The sequence below is a fragment of the Solanum lycopersicum genome, chromosome 7 (genome assembly GCF_036512215.1).
Source record: "Solanum lycopersicum chromosome 7, SLM_r2.1".
Lineage (NCBI taxonomy): Eukaryota > Viridiplantae > Streptophyta > Magnoliopsida > Solanales > Solanaceae > Solanum > Solanum lycopersicum.
The window spans coordinates 38,102,680-38,119,712 of NC_090806.1; positions in this window are offsets into that span (position 1 = coordinate 38,102,680).

A 17,033-nucleotide genomic window follows, 5' to 3' on the forward strand; every position below is an offset into this window, starting at 1 on the left:
TAGGTTTAGAGGTCTGGTTTCACGCGCATCAAGCCTTGTGAACCTTGTTTAACCTAGGCATTCTAGGTACATTTAGGCATTACTCCACGTAGTCATATTCAGGTTGTTACAAGTAAGATCAATCTTGTACATATTGCAGGTATACGCTAATGAAATTTATAGAAGCAAAGAATGGTCAGGACAATTCACAAATTAAATATCATTTGTAGTAATGGACGTGGTGCCTCTCAAGGTTAGCATTCTTTACATGTGTTTTAAACTGATTAAATGAGAACAATTTAGATTGCCATGTGTCAGGCATCGGTCATTCTGACCATTGTCCCATCGCTTAAATTCAAGAGACGCGTCTACTCAAGGGACCTAATACACTGTTTCACTCCTTTTTATACACCTACTTCTTTACTTCATCTCTCATCTTTTCGAATAACTATCTTCTTAAGTTTTCTTTCAAAATCCTATATCTATCTATTCATCTCATATTCTCTCCTACTTGTCTTATTCCTCTTCTCAAATACTGATTTCTTAATCTTCATTATCTTCAAAAGAGATGCTCGACTCTATAAACTAAATAGATCATGTGTCTTTCTACACATACCCCTCTGCCCTATCTCCGTCTAAAATGTCAAACATTTCTCCTTTCAACATTAAAGAAAATAGTACTTCTAATCTCTTGTCCACCCTTGATAAAAATAACTCAACACCTTCTCCTCAACCTGGTCCCGAATCTTACATTCTATCTAATCATTTGTTTTAGGGGAATATTCAACAGAACAAGACATCTGAATCTAATATAACTGTTGTTACTGAAAATCTGGTTATTAAGAGTTTGACGCTAATGAGGGAAGAAGCTTTACATGAAGAAGATGATAACTTTGTGGAAGAATTACTGAGATGGATATTTCTCATCTGAATCTACTGATATAGATAAAGATGACCTCCTTCTTCAATGGTTACTCCAAAAGAGAATGGTTCCTACCTCTACAAAAGGAAAGGAAAAGGTTATTGAAGAGATATCCAAAAGAAGACCTTTTGCTAGGTCTTATTCAAGGAAACTAATGGTTGATGCGATGAAGGCAAATGCAGCTTCTATTGCTAACAACATAAAGAGAAGGAAATTCAAAGTTGCTAAGTTTCAGACGCCTTCTAGTGGTGTGGTGGACGTTTCTTGTGAAAATTCTGAAAAGGAATTTGTGTGAGTAGTATTGGAAGAGAGGAAAGAAAGACAGAAGAAGAAAGCCCATAAAAGGAAGAACAAAACAACATCTATAACAATTGCAGGCAAGAAATTGAGTGGTGAAAAAGGCAACGGAGAGGCTCCACAAGAGAAAAGAGAGTCATCAAAGAGGAAGAGAGAAAACCCTCAGGTTGAACAAAAAATTTCTTAACAGGGACGTGGTCTTAAACTGAGTCCAGACGATATAGGAACAACAAAGAAACCTATTATTGACAATTTGCGTGTGCAAAGCATCTTGGGATGTAGAATATTTTACATGGACACATCATTCAAAATCATGGGATGGAATCTTTCCATGATATTATGCACTTGTTCGACTCATAATTTCCAATTCTTCATGAAGAAGAGGTACGCGATTGTCATCTTAAAATTGAGTCTTCTGAGGATGGTAGTATAAATTCCAGGGTGGGATATATAAGCATTAATGTAAATGAGGACCTACTACGGAATATTTTGGGAATGCCTAGGGAAGGGATCAGATTAGTTGTCAAAAGGACTTGCATTATGGAATTTTTCAAGGAATATTCTAAAATTTCCACTACCCATTGTGCTGGACTTTTTCAGAAATTCATGAAAGGTGAGTATCAGTTGGCTTTGAATTTGTCAACGAAGTTCTTCTTCCTCGAACAAACAAGAGGATCTATGCCACTTACTTATTCATTATGGAATCCTTGTGCAAATTTGAACCACTTTTCTCCATGCAATCATGCTTGAACGTATGTACAAGACAGTGATCGAACGCAAAGGAAAGCATGGGATGGGATACAGATACCTAATGACCAAAGTGTTTCATTATCTAAACATCCCACTAGGAGTAGTAAAGTTGGGGACTACTAAGCAATCATTCCCTCTAAGTTCTCTAGTGGAATGTTACTGTATCGAAGGAAAAGGAAATATAATCAACAAGGTTTATCAGTTGATAGCAGAGCTGGACAAGTTCAAGAATTAATTGGAGGAAATGATGGTGAGAGTGAAAAGCAAAGATGCTGAAATTTCTATACTCAAAGCTGAGTTTCCATATGAAGTTTCAAGAGTTGCATAGGCCGAATGAGGAACTGAGGTCGAAGATTTCTTCTTTGCAGGAGTAGGAAATCAAGGACAATTATGAAGTCAATCCTAGAATTACCCTCATATTAAGTCTCTTTCCTATTAGCCTCCCTCCTCATATTCCTCCTTTTTTTGTTCGCGTGTCTTTTATTTTTGTGGAAACTATCAAGGTTTGCTTAGTTCTGTTTAACTTTAATGTATTGAATGCTCCTTTTGTGGAATGGAATGGGTCCCATTTTTTCTGCCTAAATCTATTGTGTACTTTTTTTGTTGTGTTGCGCTAAGGTTGTGATTGTGCTTAATCATATTACTTATTTTCACTGTTTAATGCTCATTATTTTTATGATGCCAAAAGGGGAATGTCATAGGTGCACAGGCGTTAAAAAATCATCGGGTGCATTCCGTCCACAAGCTGGTGAAAAGGGTTCTCAGGCTGGGGAAAAGATCATTGGATGCATAGGGTTATCAGGTTGGTGAAAAGTTGTTATAGATAGGGGTGACTGAAATAGGGGGTGTTGTAGATACTGTGGCTATGATAGACAGGGGAACTGTGGTTATTCTATGTATAGTTTGTCATTATCAAAAAAGGGAAATGCTATTCCTAGTTTTGATGATATAAAACAACTCAGGGATTTTGCAAAGGGACCTGCTCCCAAGTTTACATATGTATACAAATGGCAAAAGTGGTAGAAACCTTGGCCAATGGAATGGCCTTAAAGATTCTGACTATTCTACCTGAACATGATGTTCAATAAAATATTAGTTTTTGCGACTTAAAAAACATCTCAAGAACTCTTGCAATGGCTGAGCAAAGAAGTGAAGAAGCACTCTAAAGATCAACTCAAATCACAAAGAGATGGAAGCATAGTTGTCATAGGAATATTTCTTTTAAACCTATATTGTAAATCTTTTCCTAAACATATAAAGGACTAAAATCTTTTTGTTTATTTTAAATTCTAAGTTAGTTGAGTCTAACTGATTTAGTGGGTCACCTTTTGTGTTGCTTAGTCAAAATTCTAACTCATCTAGAGCGTGGTGATTTAGTGGGCAACCTCCATGTTGCCTAGTTGAATCCTAAGTTGCCTATTAGTGATAGCTTAGCGGGCAGAACATCCACTTAAACTCGTCAAGCAATAGATTTATTACTTAGTCCTATGTTTAGTAGATTCTTCTCACATTATTGTAATTGGGTTTCGGTTTTGCTTGTGAAGATTAGTGAAGACGGTTGAAAATTATGTGTGACAAGTCATACTTTTACTCCCTATAGCAAGGAGGTTTCCACGTAAACTTCATGTGTTGTTATCTGTCTTTACTTACTCTTTGTTCCGAATTCGAGTGTGCAAAGGACCTTGTCCGTTAGACTGATAATAAACCAACCATTCATCAATTGGTACCAAAGCAGGTACTCTCTAGACTACATTTTCTTTTTAAATTGATGTAAGGGTTGTGACCCTAATATATTGAGGTTTCTGAGATGGCTATGATAGGACTTAGTTTCTTTCTTATATTTTATAAAGATATTGACTCTTGTTGTGAAAAGTATTAATTCCATAGTACTTTTCACACACACACACACACACACATATATATATATGGAATGATGTCTAAGAGCTTGTATAAGACCTTAGAGTGGTTGAATACGCAGTGAAACAACTTGGGGGGGGGGGTGCTCTTGGTAGATACAAACTTGATATCAAAGCATAAGATAATAAAGTAGTCTTTAGGATTCAAAGTCTTATAAAAGTCACATCTAGTAAGGTATTTTTCATTGGTGGTGAATCGCGACGCATATATGAGTGAGAGGTTATAGTACTATAGAAGTTTACATTTCTTCATTACTCTTATGTCGTACCATTGAGTTGAGGTTATAAGTGAATTTTCCTAGTCTTTTCTCGTGTGTTAATAGGATATGAATACTAGAAGGATGTCCGCAAGAAGAGTGGCTGAGGAGGTGGTGATTAAGGGAGTTCCTCCCCGAGGTGAAAAAGTTCGAGAAGGTGTTCAAGATCCTCAAGTTTATCAAGTCTCTATAGCCAATCAATGGAATGAGGTTCCGGTGGCTCCCTCGGACATGACTAATGAGGAGGTTAGAGGAGCTCTTTTTACCATAGCCTGAGTCATGAAGCCTCAAGAAAACAGAGCGGTGGAGCCTAGGATGAATGCTTTTGAAAGTATTATAACCTCTAGGTTAAGCGACTTTGTGAGGACAAATCCTCCTACCTTTCTGCGCTCTAAGGCAAGAGAGGATCCCAAAGAGTTTACAGATGGTGTTTATAAGGTTTTGAGTGCTATAGGGGTGAATTCTAGGGAGACAAGTTGTCTTCTAACCAATTGAAACAGGTAGCTCAAGTGTGGTTCACCGAATGGAAAGACAATAGGCTAGTTTAATCGGGTCCTTTAGAATGGGAAGAGTTTAAGGAATCATTGTTAGAAAGATACTTTCCTTATAAGAAGAGGGATGTTAAGGTTGATGAGATTATAAACCTTAGGCAAGGTAACATGAGTGTTGAGTAGTATTCCTTAAAATTTACCCTATTGTCTAGGTATGCTCCATTCTTTGTTTCTTACACTAAAGATGAGATGAATAGGTTCTTGATCGGTGTATCCGATCTTGTGAAGGAAGAGTTTTACGAAAATGCTCCATAGTGACATGACTCTATATAGGCTTATAGTGTATGCTCAATCTATTGACGAGTCTACACTTGCAAGGAGAGGTAGAGACGCTAAGAGGGAGAGAATCGATGAGCAAGGTCAACTTAGGTTTAAGAAGAGGGATCCAAATCGAGATGTTCCTAGTGATCCTATGATAAATTATGAGAGAAATGGTGGTTCTCAAATTGATAAAACTACTTGCTCAAACTGTGGGATGAAACATTTTTGGAAGTGTTTAGCCGGTACTAGTGGGTGCTTTGGTTGTGGAAAGAATGACCAATCTGTCCTACTATTGCGGCTAGTGGGAAAGAATCTAAGAAAGATCCTTCTTATGACTCGGATTTTGCCGAACCAAAGAAGAATCACTTTTATCACCTCCAAGCTAGGAAAGGAGTGAATCCGGATGAAGGTACTGGTAAGTTATAGTGTCCCCTTTTCTTATTGAGATTTTTGTTCCTTCTAAGCGGAGGAGTATGGTTGATAGTTCGGTTGATGAATCTTGTCTCTTCTCTTATATTCAAGATTGAGAGTTAAAATTCTCTAGTAGCATGTTGCATGTGTTTAGGAATCTAAGTGAAAATGAATTTCATTGATCTCATTATATTGTGCATATTTTCATCAGATTATGTTTATATGGTAAAATAAGCTTACATGACTTTGTCTTTAATATTGTTATGCATCTATAAATATTTGTGTAAATGTTTCATGAGTTAACTTGTAAGCATGCTTAACAATAATGTTGTTTAAAGATTTCATAGGTGTGTTATATGATAAATGGTAATAATCTGCTTAGAAGTAGTGTTATGAGCATGATAATATGTGGAGAAGGAAGTTCCTCTTATGTGAAATGAAAAATAAGGAGTATTTTTGGATATTGAGTTCTATATGCTGTTCCTACATTTTTGTTGTGTTTTGAGTCTCCTATTATGTGTATTGTGTACAATGTGGTATGCTTATGAGCTGATAGTTTGAGTCTTTATCTCTTAAAAGTGTTGAAAGTGTTTTGGTGTCATTTGAGAATAAATGTTTTTCTACGTGGAGGAGAATGTAACAAACCTCATAATGAAATAGGGTTATCTAGAGACTCACAAGGATTTAATGAGATAATAAGGTGTTAAAATAACGAATATTAGCATTATAAGTCAGTTGGTAGAGTTTGGAAGTCAAACGTCAAAGGATGACAAAGACATGCAGAAACTTGTCTTGAGCTTGTGCTAGTGTGTCCTTGAATATTGTATGTGTTATTATGTGTTTTTTTGAGTATAAAATCAGTGGGGATGAACCTAACACCTAGAGATACATGTTTACGGTCAAAATATCCTGCTACGACTCCCCAAAGACCAACCTAAGGGTTCTGGAGGAGGACCAAACCATTAGTCATCAAGTTGCCCAAGGCAGCAAACATTTGCATATCAAAAGAACATGTCCGCGTCCCAGACTTGTTCCTCCATGGGAAGAATATTTTTTTCCACGTCGTAGACTCTAGTGTCCCAAAAATGATTTTGAAAAATGTTGAGGGAACAACTCAGCGCCGACGATAATTCCAAAATTTAAGTTAACTTTGACTTGTCTAAAAAATTCCAATTAATGTAGCGATATTTTGGGTATTTTGGGGGTTTATTACATATTGATTAGGTCATTATACACCAATTACCCTAATCAAAAACCCTAACCCTCAATTAGAGTCAAAAAAATTTACATGCTCTCCCTTCTCTCCCGACCAGGTCTATTGACTTAGCAAGAATAGTAATGAAGAGTAAATAATAACAAGAGCACAACACAATCACTTTACGTGGAAACCTCCTTGCTCAAGGGGGTAAAACCATGACCTATCTCACACGATTTTCAATTGTTTTGCACTAATCTCTTCAAGAAAAAGTGAAACCCAATTACATCCAAGTGAGAAAAAGTTAATAATAACTCTATTACTTAACGAATCTAAGAATATATCACACAACACACTAAGCTATCACCACTAGATAACATAGAATTTTACTAAGCAGTTACCACACTGCCGACTTAATTAACTAGCACCTAGAAGACTTAGAATTTTAGCCAAGTAGCAAATAATGTTAACCACCAAATCAATTACTCTTAACTAATATAGACTTTTACAATCACAAGGTCTGAGTCCTTTATAGATTAGGAAAAAATTTACAATATAAGTACAGAATATATAATCCTAGGATAATTAAGCTTGCAACTCAATTAGGTCTCTTTTGTTCCTGAGGATGATTCTTCTCTTAAGTGTTACCCTTTGAAAAAACTATTAAGAGCATTCAACTTGAAAAAAACTGAGGTTGTGACTATTAGATATAATCTTTATAAAGAATAGTAGCCACTTCAGAGGCCATTCAATTGGCCAAGGTTTCTACCACTATTGGAGATTCTACATCAACCAATTTTACTATTTCCAGCTTGAAAGTTGTGTGCAATTTTTCACAAGGATCGGGTCCCTTTACAAGGTCCCTAGTTTGTAAAATCATCAAAACAACATATAACATTTCTTCCTTTTTTGATTATGACAAACTTCACACAACTAGATTCTTTCATCGATTCCTCCGTCAACCAGACCCCTTAGACTCCTATCCATTTTTCCATTCTCCCTATCAATTAGACCCATCGACAAACCTAAGTTAACCAACATTATTCCCCCTTTGGCATCATAAAAAAGGTTGATGGGAGAGGGAAATAATGACAAGAGTAAACCTATCATTTCCTTCATCATTATCCCTGATCAATTTCTCTTGTAGAGAAGCATTCTGATCTATGGATGCATCATTTTTTCCTCAACTCATTAACCTATGCGATACCAGGTCCCTCAAACTGTGCTTTGAGTAATTCTTCTTTTAATAAGGAAATCTCCACATCATTGTTGCTCACACGCAGAGTTATCTCCTCTATCACATATTTTAAATGATCATGTTCCATTATCAACTAAGATACCTTTCTTAGTGAATTCGTTTATTGTTCTATACAGTCACATTCTGCTAGAGTATTCAGAGAAGAGGATTGTTTAGGAGTTCAAATTTCATTTATTCCCACTAGAATTATCATATGGTGGAAAACATTGGTTAAGAATTATCCATAGCCCATGTAATGCTTGCTCTTGTGTTCAATCACAGACTTGTACATATGCTCCATCATGATGGATGGAAGGTCAATGTGTTCGAATTTTCATAGTGATTCCATAATGAACATATCAGTTGCAGAACCAGTAGTACGTTTTTCTACGTGATAAAGAAGTAAATTGTTGACAAATTCAAACAACATCTAATACTTTCCTTTTTGAAATTTCTTCGGAACTCCAACACGACTCGTGTTTGGAATCTTGGAACATTCTTTCATAAATTTCGTGGTGCAAGTTTTTTCGACTATGGACCTTATCCCTTCTCTGGGTATTCTTAAGGGTGTTAGCCAATTTCTATGTATACACAAGTATTTAATATATAATCCAAGCTTGTTTAAAAATTGTACCTACAATTAATACCCTAAGCTAAAAATTATTGATTCTCAATTGAACACATTAGGTACTTGGCATCCAAGTGTCAAGCTTAGGTACCATAGCACATGACCATTTCAAATGATCATGTAGATTAAGAAGTGTCCAAGGACATAGTGAGGATACTTGGGACAATAAGTAAACATTCCAAATAAACCTTCAAGAATAGTTAGTAGAAAAGTACACCCAACACATGTGCAAGCACATGTGCTACCGTCCAAGAGACAAGCTAACCGATTCGGTTAGAGCAGTTGGGGACAGGCGCGTCCGGATCAGCCCACGTGGGGCCAAGCTCCCTAACTGGTCCTAGACTCTAACTAACTGACCTAGGTAACTAACTAACCTAGAACAAACCAAAATTAACTAATTAATGGACCCGACAACCTACGACCTAGTCGTGTGAGATTATGACAAGTAACTAACTAAGAAACATCCTAGTAGGTAACCTAGGATGGTCCAAAGGGTTGGATATGGTCCTAACAACTTAGGGGTACTTTATTAATTACTCTAGGCTACTTAATTAATTAATTTAATTGGTCAAAACCGAAACCACTAAGCAATTTCCAGTTTTTGGTTAAGTCAAGTGTTCTTTTAATTCTAGTCAATTTAGGAGGGGCATTTTGGTAATTAGCTAATTTAGTTATTTTAGTTAAGTTATATAGTCTAAGTTGAAGTAGTTAACATTCAGTTCCTAAAGACTTAATCTCACGTTATTCATCATAAACCCTAAGAACGAAAAGCAGTGAGAAAACGTAAGAAACACTAGGTGATTTCAAGCAGGTTCTTCAAGGTTTTCATGCAAAGTGCAAGGTGATATTTGTAGATTTAATTTTACAGTAAGGTATGGGTTTTATCTCCTAGAATTCTTTCTCCAAGAGGTGTAACCTTCATACAAGAATGGTGTACATATACTCGATATGGATATATACATATTATGTGTATGTAAAGGTCTATGTAAACCTCCAAGTAGAGTTAATGAATGTTTTAATTTTTTTCCATATTTTTCAACCTATGAATGTAATGACATAAAATTAAGAGGCTAGTCTTAGTCCTTCAAATGGAAGACGGCGCCGGTTACGTCTAGGGGGTAAAGCCGGATGTGACAAACTTGGTATCAGATCATGAGGTTGAAAATCGTAGAATTATGTTTATCTCTCTACCACGTCTCTCTAGGTTTTTTTTTCATAATTGTGAAGAGCGCCACACATTTAAGTAGGAAGCTTCTCTCTCTTGGAAACCTTATATCATGCTAATAGAGTATATATATGGTGTGTTTTTGCATCTAATACTATTGTTGTGCTTATAGGAAGCATGAACACTCGAAGGAATGCGGATCGAAGACTTGATGAGGAACTTGATAGTGCAATAGTTCCTCCCAATGATGAGCATGTTCCTCCACTTGAGGGAAAAATTAATGTTGATCAAGCCCCGACTAACCCTAAACCTATGACGGAGGCAGAGATGAGGGATGTTCTTGCTCAAATGGCGCAAGCCATGACTAATCAAGCACAAGACATGTCGTTTCAAGCCCAAGTTATAGAGCCCAAGAAAATCGGGATATTGCTCCCCGTCCTCATAAAAATGTAACTACAATTGCTTCCCGTCAAAGAGACTTCACTCGAATGAAATCTCCCACTTTCTATGGGTTTAAGGTTGATGAAGACCACCAAGAATTCATCGATGAGGTCTACAAGATACTATATGCTATGTGGGTGTCTTTAAGTGAGAAGGCCAAGTTGGCCACATACAACCTCAATAATGTGGCTAAAACTTAGTATGTGCAATTGATGGATAATAGGTCGTTGAGGGGTGGTCCAGTGATTTGGGAAATCTTTAAGGAGGCTTTTCTAGATCGGTTCTTCCCTAGGCAGATGAGGGAGCAGAGAGTGATGTAGTTCATCAATCTTCGCCAAGAAGGAAAAAGTGTCCATGATTACTCTTTGGATTTTATTATGTTTTCCAAATATTCTCCTTCTTTGGTCTCCGATCCTAGACACCAAATGAGATGTTTTGTGACAATGGTTTCAGAGTACTTACAGGAGGAGTGCCAATCGGCCATGCTACATAACAACATGAACGTTTCCCATCTTATGGTTTATGCAAGAAGGGTGGAGGAGGAAAGGGCTAAGTGGGAAAGTAGGGATGCTAAGAGAGCAGGGTCATTTGATAATGTTTCTTCAAAAAGTAGGCTTAAGATACAAGACAAACCTAGATTTAGGAAGGGGATTTCTAATCAAGTCCCTTCAAAATTCCCAAGATCTAGTGGTGATAGGGTTTCTAACCGAAATTAAAGAAGGGAAAATGTACTAACTCACCAAATGAGAATCCAAATTGTTGAAAGTGTGGAAAAAGAACTATGGTGATTACCTTAAGGGGACGGATAATTTATTTAGTTGTGTCAAGAGTGGTCCAAGATAAGAGATTGTCCAATGTTGAAGACTCAATACAAGGGTAGTGTCCAAGCTTAAGAAAGTGGTTCTGGTGATTCTCAGAAGAAGAACCGCCTCTATGCTCTCCGCACTAGGGGTGAGCAACAAAACACTCCCGATGAGGTGACCTGTATGTTGAATGTTTTCTCTCTTGATGTATGAATCTTACTTGATTTCGATGCTATTTATAATTTGTAACACCTCTTGTAGCTACAAAGTTTGAAATTTTACACGATATATTTCATGAACATTTATACTGACTACTCCGGTGGGTGAGTCAGTTGTTTCAAAAGGGTGTATAGTAATTGTCCTATAATGTTGCCTGATAGAGTTTCTTATGTTTATATAGTAGAACTTTATATGCTTGATTTTGATATTATATTAGGTATGGATTAGTTGCATGCATGTTTTGCATCGATTGATTATAGGACAAGAGTTGTGAGGTTTAACTTCCCAAATGAACCCGTTGTCGAGTGGAAGGGGGGAAATTCTATTCCTAGAGGCCGTATTATTTCTAGTCTAAAAGAATGCAAATTGATCTAAAAAGGTTATCTTAATCATATTGTAAGAGTCCAAGAACTAAACTCTGAAATTTCTCCCATTAAGTCGGTACCTGTAATGAATGAATTTCCCAAGGTCTTCCCAAATGACCTTCTTGGTATTCCTCCCTAACGGGAAATCAACTTTGGCATTGATTTGCTACCAGATATAAATCACATATCAATTTCTCCTTATCAAATGGCTCCGGCCGAGTTGAAAGAGATGATGGCTCAACTCAAGGATTTGCTACATAAGGGTTTTATAAGACCTAGTACTTTTGTATGGGGTGCTCCAGTTTTGTTTGTGAAGAAGAAAGATGGGTTCTGGAGAATTTTTATTGATTAACTTAAACTCAACAAGGTCACCATACACTCTCCCTAGGATTGATGACTTATTTGACCACCTACAAGGGGCAAGCTACTTTTCAAAGATAGACTTAAGGTAGGGGTATCATTAAGTTAGGGTGGGAGGAGAGGATATACTAAAGACGACCTTTCAGACTAGGTACGGGAATTATGAATTCTTGGTCATGTATTTCGGTATCACCAGTGCTCCAGGGCATTTATGGACCTAATGAATAGAGTATTTCTAAATTACCTAGACTCATTTATCATTGTCTTCATTGAAGATATCTTGGTATATTTCAAGAATGAGGATGATCATATGGGTCATTGTTGGTAGGATTGCAAACCTTTAAAGAACATTAATTGTTTGCCAAATATAGTAAGTATGAGTTTTGATTGAGGTTGGTAACATTTCTTGGGCTCATCATCTCTAGTGATTGAGTTGAGGTAGACCCAAGGAACGTAGAAGCGATGAAAAACTGGCCTAGACCATTGAGTCCGAGTGATATTAAGAGTTTCATGGGGTTTAGCGGGTTAGTATAAGATGTTCGTGGATAGTTTTGCATACATTGCATCTCATTTGACTACTTTGACCCAAAAGAGTAAAAAGTTTGAGTGATCGGAGGCATGTGAGAAGAGCTTCGAATTGTTGAAAGATAGGATTACTTCTGCTATAGTGATGACCTTACCGGAGGATACAAAGGGTTTTGTGGTGTATTGTGACGCATCACAAGTTGGTCTGGGGTTTGTCATTATGCAACATGGGAAGGTGATAGCTTATGACTCTAGAAAACTAAAGGTACATAATAGAAACTATCCCACTTATGACCTTGAATTAGTTGTGGTGGTGTTTACTTTGAAAATTTGGAGGCATTACTTGTATGGGTTTATGTTGATATTTTTTCCGATCATAAGTGACTCCAATATGTGTTTACCCAAAAGAATTTGAATCTCCAACAAATAAGGTTGCTAGAGTTGTTGAAAGATTATGATATGAGTGTCATTTATCACTCCAAAAATTCTAATGTAGTTGCAGATGCCTAAGTAAGATGACTATGTGTAGTGTATCTCAACTTGTTGAAGACCAGTAGGACCTCGCAAGGGAAGTGCATAGGTTGGCTAGGTTGGGGGTGATGTCCAAACAACACCTTGGTTTAGCATTAATGGAGTGGAAAGACCTGGTTCTCGGCAAGTTGAATCAATCATATTCCTTGGGGGGAATGGTAATTAAGGTACCTAGGGAGATTATGTGTTCCAGAAGTAGTTTTAGGGATCGGATCCTAGAAGAATCATATGGGTCCCACTACTTAATTCATCTGGGTTGACAAAAATGTACCATGACCTCAAGGAGATATATTGGTGGGAAGGTCTAAAAAGGAACATAGCAGAGTTTATCGCTAAGTGTAAAAATTCCAATGGGTAAAAGCCAAACACCTAAATCCGGGTGGCTTACAACAAAAGATCAAAATTCCTACTTGGAAGTGTGAAGAAATCATTATGGAAGTTGCAGTAGGTTTATCTTGGATCAAAAGTCTTATTATTCCCGTCAAGTCTTCATATTCGGCGGAGGATTATAAAAGAATCTTCCTAGATGATATTGTGTGCCGCCATGGAATTCCATTATCTATCATATCGGATCAGGGCGCACAATTCACATCTACATTTTGGAAGTCATTCCAAAAATTGTTAGGTACTAAGGTGAAGTTGAGCACCGCTTCTCATCCCCAAACGGATGGTCAAGCAAAGCATACGATACAAACCATTTAAAATATTCTTAGGGAGTGCATACTTGATTTTAATGGGAGTTGGGATAGGCATTTACCTTTGGTGGAGTTTTCCTACAACAATAGATTTCATTCATCCATTTCCATGTCTCTCTATGAAGCTTTGTATGGTAGGAGGCTTAGGTTTCCTATTGGATCGTTTAAAGTGGGTGAGCCATCACTTATTTGTCTCGATTTGATTTATAAGACTTTGGAAAAGGTTCATATCATAAGGAACCGGTTGCAAACGACATATAGTCGGTAAAAGTCTTATGCCGATCATAGGAGAAGTGATTTGAATTTTGAAGAAGGGGATAAGGTGTATTTGAAAATTTCACCAATGAAAATGGTGGTTAAATTTTTTAAGAAAGGGAAATTTAGTCCTCGTTATGTGGGTCCCTATGAAATCTTGCAAAGGGTTGGTATGGTTGCCTATGAATTTAAACTTCCCAGTGAATTGGTTACGGTTCATCTTATTTTTCATGTTTTATGTTGAAAAAGTGTATAGCTGATCTCAAGTTTATTATTCATATTGAGGGTCTTGGTGTCAAGGATAACCACTCATATGAGGAAGTTCATGTTCAAATTCTTGATAGGCAAGTCAAGAAATTTATTAATAAAGAGGTGGTTTCCGTAAAGATGTTATGAAAAAATCATCTAGTTGAGGGTGCAACATACAAGACCGAGGCCGACATAAAGTCCCTTTACCCTCACCTTTTTGAGCATTGAGGTTATTCATTCTTTTAGAAATATAAATATGACTAGAAATTTAAGTTTCTTGATTTTTGGGAGAAGTTTTGCACATTTTGCATTTTTTTTAAAAAAAACAATTACAGTGAAAAGCTTCATTACATTACATTACTTAATAGTCAATGCCTTAAAGGGCATAACCCCAATACCTATACATATTCATATACATTAGAGAAACACCACCACCATAAGTGGACCATACCACAGAAGAGAAATTCATTAAGTATTATGACAATTTAGGTCAACTTACCTTTAGTCCAAGCCATGATCATCCTTCCTCAATTATCCTACAATTCATCATAATTAGGCAAGAATAACAATAGATAACAACAATACAACGTACTATAAGCACAATTCTAACAACATCCTATCATATTCGTCAAACCCACTTAGTAAGACAAGATCAAGTAATTTCATGGATCATTGGTTCATAGAAATTTTCCCTTGAAATCATCCATTAAAACATTCGTTTGAAACTATTTAATTCAAGAACAATGAGTTTGTTTCCGTTTAAATAATTGTTAGTTAGCTCATTTAGGATAGTTGCTATTCCTATAACTCTTTTGTTGGCGTAGAATTCTGGTATCTCAATCTTTTGTATTTCTTGTTGTATTCCGATATCTTCTGGAATTATCATATCTCTGGTCAAACCAATTTTTATAACTTGTATAATTGGTTTTATCTCATCAAATAATATCTCTGCTGGTGCTGAATAAAACTTTATATAAAACAATGTTCCTTTAGTAATTCTTTTATAGTTCATAAAGGCTTTGTATAGCTCTGGTATGGTAGATATTTCATCTCCTGTTTGGGTATAAACTGTATTAAGTAATCCATAACTATAACATGTTTTTACTTGATTTGCATTGGTGCCCGGTTGTGCTATTAACTTATTATATCCTTGTAGCTTTTGGGTTATAAAATCAGTGTTAAGGTTTTTGGTAGTTGGAGATCTAGGTGTTGAGTTTAAATAATTCTGGATTTTATAAAGGTTTTCAATATATGAGCGGGTTATGTGGTTGTAGGCTTTTTTATCTTGGTTTAAACTTTCTGAGTAAGTATGTATTTGCGGTGGTATAAATAATGAGTCTTTTTGGTTCTTTGGAATAAATGGTTTATCGAAGATTTTGTTCATATTTAAATTTGTATATCTTATTCCACTAGCTCCTTTTGTTGTAGATGTGCTTGCTGTAGCTGCATTTAAACAAACATTGTCATGGGTTTTATGGAGTTTCCCAACGTCTCCTTCTAGTTCTGGCTTTTTACAGTCTGCCGAACGACGTAGCTCCGCATTTTTAGAGTCATGCTGCTGACTTGTAGATTCTTCCTTTTCTTCTAGCTTTTGGATTCTCAATCCCATACTGTCCACTTTTGTACAAAGTGTAGTTAGGGTTTTGAGTATGTTTTCCATAACATTATCTTGTCCCGGCTGTGTAACTCTGTCTTGATAAATAGTCTGCAATCATATTTTTGTCAGTTTTTATTACTTCAATTGTAAATGTAAAATTTAGTATGTTTAATACTAGTCTCCTTATTTCTTTTGTTGTAACTGAATCATCTAATTTTTTCGTTATCCACCATTTTACTTGTGTGTTATCTGTTCTTACAATAAATTTATTGTAAACAATATATGGTTCAAATGCTAATAAACATTTATATAATGCGAATAATTCTTTTCTATTTATTTCCCATTTTATTTGTGCTTCTGTATAAGATCCTGAATAATATCTACAATGGTGTTCTATTTTTTCTTTTTCATATTTGTATTTTAAAACTCCTCCATAACTATGATCAGTTGAATCTGTTTCGACAATATAAGTAAATGTTTTATTTTCATCAGGAAAATATAGTTTTGGTAGTTTTTTACATAAATTCTTAATATTTCTTATATGTTTTTTATCTTTATCATCAAAATGATATTCTACATCTTTTTTAAGTTTTTTATGTAATGGTTTTAGATGTTCTGCTAATTTTGGTATATATTCTCTTACCTGATTTACTAATCCTAGAAAGGATTGTAATTTCTTTTTTGTATCTATATTTTCATCAATAGTAATTATTTTTTGTACTATATGTGTTTGCATTTTTATTCCATTTTTATCTATTTGTATTCCTAGAAATTCTATTTGTGATTTCATAATTTCTGCTTTTCTTTTACTCAAACTTATACCAGCATTTTTTACTATATGTATAAATTTTTCCAATAATCTTATATGTTCATCTTGTGTTCTAGAATATAATAATATGTCATCTATATATACAATACAGTTTTCTAGCTGGTTAAAACAGTTATCCATAAAATGTTGGAATCTACCTGGTGCATTTTTATATCCAAAAGGTAAAACATTCCATTCATAGAAACCTTGCGGTACTGTGAATGCTGTTAATTGTTTAGATTCTTCTTCTAGTTTTAGGTGGTAAAATCCTGATTTGCAGTCAAATTTACTGAAATAATTATATCCTTGTATTTGTCTTATTTTTAGTATTTTGTTTGGTATTGGATAATTGTATGTTTTGGTTTTAGCATTTAGATTACGATAATCTATGACCATTCTACTTTTACATCTTTTTTGTTCACTATGTTTTATTACTATAAATGCTGGACTTGTATGTTTACTATTGCTTTTTTGTATGTAATTATTTTCTAACAATTCATTTATATGTATTTTAAATTCTTCTAGATCATCAAAGTTATATTTTAATGGTTTTTGTGTTATTATACTATTTTCATCTATTAATTCAATTTTTACTTTTGTCTTATGTTTTTCCCAT